Source organism: Oncorhynchus gorbuscha, linkage group LG07 (genome assembly GCF_021184085.1).
Source record: "Oncorhynchus gorbuscha isolate QuinsamMale2020 ecotype Even-year linkage group LG07, OgorEven_v1.0, whole genome shotgun sequence".
Lineage (NCBI taxonomy): Eukaryota > Metazoa > Chordata > Actinopteri > Salmoniformes > Salmonidae > Oncorhynchus > Oncorhynchus gorbuscha.
In genome coordinates, this window is record NC_060179.1 from 60,742,854 (window position 1) to 60,753,454 (window position 10,601).

The following is a 10,601-nucleotide window of genomic DNA, read 5'->3' on the forward strand; positions in this document are numbered from 1 at the left end:
GTCCTCTGGTCTGATGAAACAAAAATAGAACTGTTTGGCCATAATGACCGTCATTATGTTTGGAGGAAAAAGGGGGAGCCTTGCAAGCCGAAGAACACCATCCCAACTGTGAAGCACGGGGGTGGCAGCATCATGTTGTGGGGGTGCATTGCTGCAGGAGGGACTGGTGCACTTCAGAAAATAGATGGCATCATGAGGCAAGAAAATTATGTGGATATATTGAAGCAATATCTCTAGACATTAGTCAGGAAGTTGAAGCTTGGTCGCAAATGGGTCTTCATCATGGACAATGACCCCAAGCATACTTCCAAAGTTGTGGCAAAATGGCTTAAGGATAACAAAGTCAAGGTATTGGAGTGGCCATCACAAAGCCCTGACCTCAATCCTATAGAACATTTGTGGGCAGAACTGAAAATGCGTGTGAGAGCAAGGAGGCCTTCAAACCTGTCTGAGTTACATCAGCTCTGTCAGGAGGAATGGGCCAAAATTCACCCAACTTATTGTGGGAAGCTTGTGGAAGGCTACTCAAAATGTTTGACCCAAGTTTAAATTGTTTAAGGCAATGCTACCAAATACTATTTGAGTGTATGTAAACTTCTGACCCACTGGGAATGTGATGAAATAAATAAAAGATTAAATAAATAATTCTCTCAACTATTATTCTTTATTTTTCAAATAAAGTGGTGACCTAAGACAGGGAATTTTACTAGGATTAAATGTCAGGAGTTGTGAAAAACTGAGTTTAAATGTAGTTGGCTAAGGTGTATGTTAACTTCCGACTTCAACTGTATATAACATAAACCTACTGTTGACACGTAGGCTATGGAGTAATGGAATGTTTTGCTTTGTGTGTAGGTTTTGTGGGTTTTGACACTTCTGTACGAGTCATAACCAGCCATAAAATAACTACCGTGGTAGGTTTTGTGGGTTTTCACACTCTTATGTATGTGTCATAACCAGCCATAAAATAATGCAATGTCATAACAGGTTTAAACATGTGTCATGACAGTGTTATGATCATATTATGACAGGTTATGTCAAACGTTATGACATTATGACATGGTTATGACTGTGTAATGAGGCTGGGTGTCAAGTAAAGTGTTACCATGCAACATAACACAACATGAGTGAGGCAAAAAACTGTGCAAGCAGCACACACTGGTGACGGTGGTCAATAGGGACTAGAAAGGTTGAAGCAATATAAATAATTATTCATAATTACACCATGCATTTTTCCAACCCTTATACTTACAGTAAGAGTAGGGGTGTTAACCCCGGTGTCCTGGCTAAATTACCAATCTGACCCTCATGCCACCTAATGATCCCCAGCTTTCAATTTGCTCATCCATCCCCCTTCACTCCCCTGTAACTATTCCCCAGGTCGTTGCTATGAATGACAATGAGTTCTCAGGCAACATACCTAGGGGAAAAAAATAAGAACGTACAGGGAATACTTTGCTTTAAGTTCTGTTGGGATAAATGTATGACACACAGTGAGCTCCAAAAGTATTGGGACAACAAATATTTGGTTATTTTGGCTTTGTACTCTAGCACTTTGGTTGGGAAATGATACTATGACTATAAGGTTAATGTGCAGACTGTCAGCTTTAATTTGAGGGTATATACATCCATATCGGGTGAACCTGTAACGTCGTTCGTCTGTTGAATGAAGAGAGTCAGACCGAAATGCAGCGTGTAGGTTACTCATGACTTTAATGAAATAAATCGCCGTACATGAAATAACTGAATGAATACGAAAACAACAAACGGAACGTGAAACCTATTACAGCCTATCTGGTGACTACAACACAGGGACAGGGACAAACACCCACAAATTACAACGCGAAAGACAGGCTGTCTAAATACGGTTCTCAATCAGAGACAACGACAAGCACCTGACTCTGATTGAGAATCGCCCCAGGCAGCCAAGCCTAACTAGACACACCCCTAATCAGCCGCAATCCCAAATAATACAAACCCCAATACACGAATACACAACATATAAACCCATGTTTACATTTACATTTACATTTAAGTCATTTAGCAGACGCTCTTATCCAGAGCGACTTACAAATTGGTGCATTCACCTTATGACATCCAGTGGAACAGCCACTTTACAATAGTGCATCTACATATTTTAAGGGGGGTGAGAAGGATTACTTTATCCTATCCTAGGTATTCCTTAAAGAGGTGGGGTTTCAGGTGTCTCCGGAAGGTGGTGATTGACTCCGCTGTCCTGGCGTCGTGAGGGAGTTTGTTCCACCATTGGGGAGCCAGAGCAGCGAACAGTTTTGACTGGGCTGAGCGGGAACTGTACTTCCTCAGTGGTAGGGAGGCGAGCAGGCCAGAGGTGGATGAACGCAGTGCCCTTATTTGGGTGTAGGGCCTGATCAGAGCCTGGAGGTACTGAGGTGCCGTTCCCCTCACAGCTCCGTAAGCAAGCACCATGGTCTTGTAGCGGATGCGAGCTTCAACTGGAAGCCAGTGGAGAGAGCGGAGGAGCGGGGTGACGTGAGAGAACTTGGGAAGGTTGAACACCAGACGGGCTGCGGCGTTCTGGATGAGTTGTAGGGGTTTAATGGCACAGGCAGGGAGCCCAGCCAACAGCGAGTTGCAGTAATCCAGACGGGAGATGACAAGTGCCTGGATTAGGACCTGTGCCGCTTCCTGTGTGAGGCAGGGTCGTACTCTGCGGATGTTGTAGAGCATGAACCTACAGGAACGGGCCACCGCCTTGATGTTAGTTGAGAACGACAGGGTGTTGTCCAGGATCACGCCAAGGTTCTTAGCGCTCTGGGAGGAGGACACAATGGAGTTGTCAACCGTGATGGCGAGATCATGGAACGGGCAGTCCTTCCCGGGAGGAAGAGCAGCTCCGTCTTGCCGAAGTTCAGCTTGAGGTGGTGATCCGTCATCCACACTGATATGCCTGCCAGACATGCAGAGATGCGATTCACCACCTGGTCATCAGAAGGGGGAAAGGAGAAGATTAATTGTGTGTCGTCTGCATAGCAATGATAGGAGAGACCATGTGAGGTTATGACAGAGCCAAGTGACTTGGTGTATAGCGAGAATAGGAGAGGGCCTAGAACAGAGCCCTGGGGGACACCAGTGGTGAGAGCGCATGGTGAGGAGACAGATTCTCGCCACGCCACCTGGTAGGAGCGACCTGTCAGGTAGGACGCAATCCAAGCGTGGGCCACGCCGGAGATGCCCAACTCGGAGAGGGTGGAGAGGAGTATCTGATGGTTCACAGTATCGAAGGCAGCCGATAGGTCTAGAAGGATGAGAGCAGAGGAGAGAGAGTTAGCTTTAGCGGTGCGGAGCGCCTCCGTGATACAGAGAAGAGCAGTCTCAGTTGAATGACTAGTCTTGAAACCTGACTGATTTGGATCAAGAAGGTCATTCTGAGAGAGATAGCGGGAGAGCTGACCAAGGACGGCACGTTCAAGAGTTTTGGAGAGAAAAGAAAGAAGGGATACTGGTCTGTAGTTGTTGACATCGGAGGGATCGAGTGTAGGTTTTTTCAGAAGGGGTGCAACTCTCGCTCTCTTGAAGACGGAAGGGACGTAGCCAGCGGTCAGGGATAAGTTGATGAGCGAGGTGAGGTAAGGGAGAAGGTCTCCGGAAATGGTCTGGAGAAGAGAGGAGGGGATAGGGTCAAGCGGGCAGGTTGTTGGGCGGCCGGCCGTCACAAGACGCGAAATTTCATCTGGAGAGAGAGGGGAGAAAGAGGTCAGAGCACAGGGTAGGGCACTGTGAGCAGAACCAGCGGTGTCGTTTGACTTAGCAAACGAGGATCGGATGTCGTCGACCTTCTTTTCAAAATGGTTGACGAAGTCATCTGCAGAGAGGGAGGAGGGGGAGGGGGAGGAGGATTCAGGAGGGAGGAGAAGGTGGCAAAGAGCTTCCTAGGGTTAGAGGCAGATGCTTGGAATTTAGAGTGGTAGAAAGTGGCTTTAGCAGCAGAGACAGAGGAGGAAAATGTAGAGAGGAGGGAGTGAAAGGATGCCAGGTCCGCAGGGAGGCGAGTTTTCCTCCATTTCCGCTCGGCTGCCCGGAGCCCTGTTCTGTGAGCTCGCAATGAGTCGTCAAGCCACGGAGCGGGAGGGGAGGACCGAGCCGGCCTGGAAGATAGGGGACATAGAGAGTCAAAGGATGCAGAAAGGGAAGAGAGGAGGGTTGAGGAGGCAGAATCAGGAGATAGGTTGGAGAAGGTTTGAGCAGAGGGAAGAGATGATAGGATGGAAGAGGAGAGAGTAGCGGGGGCGAGAGAGCGAAGGTTGGGACGGCGCGATACCATCCGAGTAGGGGCAGTGTGGGAAGTGTTGGATGAGAGCGAGAGGGAAAAGGATACAAGGTAGTGGTCGGAGACTTGGAGGGGAGTTGCAATGAGGTACATGTCACACCCTGGCTTACCCAAACATATACCAAAAACACATAATATAATGACCAAGGCGTGACAGAACCGTTTAGAAATTACAGCACTTTCCGTACATAGTCCCTTCATTTTAGGGGACTAAAAGTAGTGAAAAGTTAAGTATTTGGTCCCATTTTCATCGCACGCAATGACTACATCAAGCTTGTGACTCTACACATTTGTTGGATGAATTAGCTGTTTGTTTTGTTGTTTTCAGATTATTTTGTATCCAATAGAAATGAATATACCTAACTGAAAGCACGAACCATCGCATCTAACAATGAAATAAGGTGACTGGGAATATTGGTGAATACAAACAGTGTTGAAGTCCTGGACTTCCTGACGGGCCGCCCCCAGGTGGTGAAGGTAGGAAACAACACCTCCACTTCGCTGATCCTCAACACTGGGGCCCCACAAGGATGTGTGCTCAGCCCACTCCTATACTCGTCGTTTACCCATGACTGCGTGGCCATGCACGCCTCCAACTCAATCATCAACTTTACAGACGACATAACAGCCTGATTACCAACAATGACGAGAGCCTACAGGGAGGAGGTGAGGGCCCTGGGAGTGTGGTGCTAGGAAAATAACCTCTCCCTCAACGTCAATAAAACAAAGGAGATGATCGTTGACTTCAGGAAACAGCAGAGGGAGCACCCCCTCATCCACATTGATGGGGCCGCAGTGGAGAAGGTGGAAAGCTTCAAGTTCCTCTGCGTACACATCACTGACAAACTGAAATGGTTCACTCACACAGACAGTGTGGTGAAGAAGGCGCAACGGAGCCTCTTCAACCTCAGAAGGCTGAAGAAATTTGGCTTGACACCTAAAACCCTCACAAACAGGTGCATCAAAGCTGGGACCGAGAGACATCTATCTCAAGGCCATCAGACTGTTAAATAGCCATCACTAGCACATTAGAGGCTGCTGCCCTATATACATAGATTTGAAATCACTGGCCACTTTAATAATGGAACATTAGTCACTTTAATAATGTTTACATATTTTGCATTACTTATCTCATATGTATATACTGTATTGTATACTATTCTACTGTATCTTAGTCTATGCCGCTCTGACACTGCTTGCCCAAATATTTATATATTCTTAATTCCATTCCTTTACTTTAGATTTGTGTGTATTGTTGTGACATTTTTAGATATTACTTGTTAGCTATTACCGGAGTGTTTGAGCTAGAAACACAAGCATTTTCACTACAGCCGCAATAACATCTGCTAAACACGTGTATGTGACAAATAAAATTTGATTTGATAAATAAATAATGTAGTCATTTTGGAGTCACTTTTATTGTAAATAAGAATAGAATGTTTCGAAACAATTCTACATTAATGTGCACGCTACCATGATCACTCATTATTATTCATGAATTTGTAGAGTCACAAGCTTGATGTAGTCCGTGTGTGCTATGAATATGGGACCAAATACCTAACTTTTTCTACTTTAATACGCACAAGTGAATTAGTCCAAATACTTTTGGTCTCCTAAAATGGGGGGACTATGTACAAAAAGTGCTGTGATTTCATTTCACCTGATATGGATGAAAATACCCTCAAATTAAAGCTGACAGTCTGCATTTGAACATTTTAGTCATTGTATAATTTCAATTCCAAAGTGCTGGAGTACAGAGCCAAAACAACAAAAACTGCGTCACTTTCCCAATACTTTTGTAGCTCACTGTATAAATGTATGTATTCTTGTACGCGTAAATTATATTTGATGGGCAATACACGACTTACAGATCATACCAAATTATAGGTTTTATAGTGAGAAGAAATCTGAAAATCATGTGTTCAGCTGTAAATTTCAATAATATTATTTTGTGTATATGTTATGAGATGTGATGGAGTTTTAATATTTGGTTTGCATAAGGGCTTTATGATCTGAGAAAATATATATATTTCATTTGATAGTTTATTGATTTGCAGTTGATCTCTCAGACTAGTCCACTGTGATGTGACCAAATCAGCTGGATTTTTCACGTAGAATGTTACTCTGATAAAATGGAGGCCATTGAAATCTATGCTCATACAAAACGTGTGAAAGGTAGATATATTTCTGATGAGTAACCCAGGGTTACCAGGGGTAAATTGTGACAGAACGCAGTGGAATGAATTTCCTGTTTCTATTGGGAATTACCATAATGGATTAACAACCAATTTAACCCATGTGAATTTCAATCCATCTATTCACTGCATATAAGCATATAAGCTGTACATAACATTGAACCCAGAGTAGGCCACTAAAAACATGTATTTCCATTCAAATATGAGTCTCACTGTACTGTTGTATGGGCATCATACTGTATGCAGATCTGGGAATGGGAGCTACATTAGTATCCATTATTTTCTAAAGTAAGATCTGTCTTGTTGACAATGTGGGTTTGGTAATAGGAGACATAATACTTCCACATACAGATGATACAGTTCCCCTTTAGGACTGTGATGTCTAGGTCTGTGATGCTTAGTTGTAAATCCAAGGCTGGCTCTTACTGCAGTGCTTGTAGTAGCAAAGCTGTCACCAGCTGAAGACTGAATCAACAGCCTAGTTTGGTACACAAAAAGACAACTAGACCAATGCATAACTCCTTATATGAATATACCTACTTCAGTCAAAAGTATACAGTGCAGTATTAAATGTACAAGATACTATGACCAAACATAATTATCTGATATAAGTGTGATATGTGTACGCTATTATGTGCTGAATAAGACCAAACTACTTATTTGTGTCTGTACATGCTGTATATGGAAATGTTCTTTGTTGAGGACTGTTTAAGTTTCCGTTAACATTGACTTTTCAGATGAAGATGAAATATTATGGAACAATTTCAAGAGGTTTAAATGTCTCTCTCAAAAGAGACCTTCTTAAGTGTTATTTGTATAAATTGATAAAAGTTCTTTTTAAACACCGGTGTGTTTCATGTTTATAGCTCTATTCATTTGTCACAGCTGACAAAAGAAAGAGGGAGGGAAGAAAATAAAGCATTGCTCCTAAGACTTCTTGCTCACAAAAGCCACGAGGAGTCTACACACCCTCAAGCTGCTCACATTCTTCACACAGGTTATTGTTTTTCCCCCTCAATTCTGTGTTCCCTGACATGTGTGTGTAGAGTAATGTCACAGAACAATGAGCCAGATGTTTGACCGAAATCTGAAGCATCCGGTTGGTATTTCCATTCACCACCAAATATGGTGATGAGAGGAAGTACAGTGGCCGGCAGTTGGAGAAGCTTGATTTTTTTTTACGAGCAGAGTGGAATACGTTTTTTAGGCTTTACCCTTTGTCAGTTTCAAAAACATTGCGTTGTTTTGGAGTGCAAGGGCAAATTGAGTTATTGCACACGTGCACTTCACATACTAGGCGTTCCCTAAAGGAAATATGCAAATACATGCTAGAATGCACCAATAGGATCTCGCTAGCTTGTGCTTGGCTCTACCCACCTCCTTGCTAGTTCTGACCACTATGATTAATTTGCTAGCATTGGAAAGAGGCTTTGGTCTATCTTGGGTATAACAAATCGTTGGTAAAGTGTTGTCCAGAGTGGACTCGAGACAGGAAATGAGAAAATCTAAAACTAGAAAACCAACATCCCCACCATGTGGACATTCTGGGTATTATTCATCAAAAGCACTTACCAGTATCACTCAATAAGTATCTTACACACCAGTGGTTCCCAAACTTTTTCTAGTCCCATACCCCTTCAAACATTCAACCTCCAGCTGCGTACCCCCTCTAGCACCAGGGTCACCACACTCACAAATGTTGTTTTTTTGCCATCAATGTAAGCCTGCCACACACACACACTATACGATACATTTATTAAACATAAGAATGAGTACAAGTTGTCGTCACAACCCGGCTTGTGGGAAGTGACAAAGAGCTCTTATAGGACCAGGGCAGAAATAATGATATAATAATAATCAATCATTTTGTTCTTTATTTAATCATCTTACATATAAAACCTTGTTTGTTCACCGAAAATTGTGAATAACTCACCACAGGTTAATGAAAAGGGTGTGCTTGAAAGGATGCACATAACTCTGCAATGTTGGGTTGTATTAGAGTCTGTCTTAAATAATTTTCCACACACAGTCTGTGTTTGTATTTAGTTTTCATGCTAGTGAGGGCCGAGAATCCACTCTCACATAGGTACGTGGTTGCAAAGGGCATCAGTGTCTTAACAGCACGATTTGCCAAGGCAGGATACTCGAAGCGCAGCCCAATCCAGAAATCTATAAATGGCTTCTGATTAAATTAAATTTTCACAGAAACGCTTGTTGCAATTTTGACGAGGCTCTCTTGTTCAGATATCGGTAAGTGGACTGGACGCAGGGCATGAAAGGGATAATGAATCCAGCTGTTTGTGTCATCTGTTTCAGGAAAGTACCTGTGTAATTGCGCACCCAACTCACTCAGGTGCTTCGCTACATCACATTTGACAAAAAAATCATACAATGATGGAAAGACCTGTCTGTTGTCCTTGTTAATGCAGACAGAGAAGAGCTCCAACTTCTTAATCATAGCCTCAACTTTGTCCCACACATTGAATATAGTTGCTGAGAGTGTAATGAACTTCATCTGCTGTTTGAAGAGAGTCAGACCGAAATGCAGCGTGTAGGTTACTCATGACATTTAATGAAGAAAATGCTGTACATGAAATAACTGAGAATACAAAACAACAAACGCGTGAAACTAATTACAGCCTATCTGGTGACTAACACAAAAGACAGGTACAATCACCCACGAAATACAACGCGCACTCAGGCTACCTAAATACGGTTCCCAATCCGAGACAACTAGAATCAGCTGACTCCAATTAGGAATCGCCTCAGGCAGCCAAGCCTAACTAGACACACCCCTAATAATACACACTCCCAATTAATACAAACCCTAATACGAAATACAACATATAAACCCAAGTGACACCCTGGCCTACCCAAACATATAACAAAAACACAAGATACAATGAGCAAGGTGTGACAGAGAGTCTCTGTAATCCTAGATTCAGATCACTCAGGCGGGAAAAAACATTACCCAAATAGGCCAGTTGTGTGATTATACCATTATACCATTATACCATTGTATCATTATACCAACATAATCCGTTTTGTCACCAAAGCCCCATATAACACCCACCACTGCGACCTGTATGCTCTCGTCGGCTGGCCCTCGTTACATATTCGTCGCCAGTCCCACTGGCTCCAGGTCATCTATAAGCCTTTGCTAGGTAAAGCTCCACTTTATTTCAGCTCACTGATCACCATAACACCCATCGGTAACAAGCGCACCAGCAGGTATATCTTACCGGTCATCCCCAAAGCCAACACATCTTTGGCCACCTTTCCTTTCAGTTCTCTGCTGCTAATGACTGGAACGAATTGCAAAAATCACTGAAGTTGGAGACATTATCTCCCTCACTAACTTTAAGCATCAGCTATCTGAGCAGCTTACCGATCGCTGCAGCTGTACACAGCCCATCTCTAAATAGCCCATCCAACTACCTACCTCATCCCGGTATTGTTTTTATTTAATTTTTTGGGGCTCTTTTGCACACCAGTACAACATCATCATCTGCACATCTATAATTCCAGTGTTAATTTGCTAAATTGTAATTACTCAGCTAATATGGCCTATTTATTGCCTTAACTCCATTTGCACACACTGTATATAGATTTTTTATATTGTGTTATTGACTGTACTTTTGTTTATCCCACGTGTAACTCTGTGTTGTTTTTGTCACACTGCTTTATATTGGCAAGGTTGCAGTTGTAAAATGAGAACTTGTTCTCAACTGGCCTAGCTGGTTAAAGAAATAAAAAAATCACATTTTTATTTGGCGTACCCAAGACGCATTGTACCCCAGTATGGGAATACCTGTTACACACCATCATATAATGTAGTATGGTCTCCCACTAATCACTGGCTGAAGAGATATTTCTGGGTGAATAAGTATTTGTTTAGGAAACTACCTGTACAAAAATAACCATAGTCAGAGGCTGGTAGCATACTGCACTTTGGTGTGTATTTCACCGTGGAACATCCTCCATCTGCCTTAAGAGTGTTAACACAAAAAGACACATAGACAACCATACTTAGAGAAAAGTTGTCTTTATCAAGCAGAGGCAAGAGTTTCGTTAAATATAAACAGGATCTTTACATC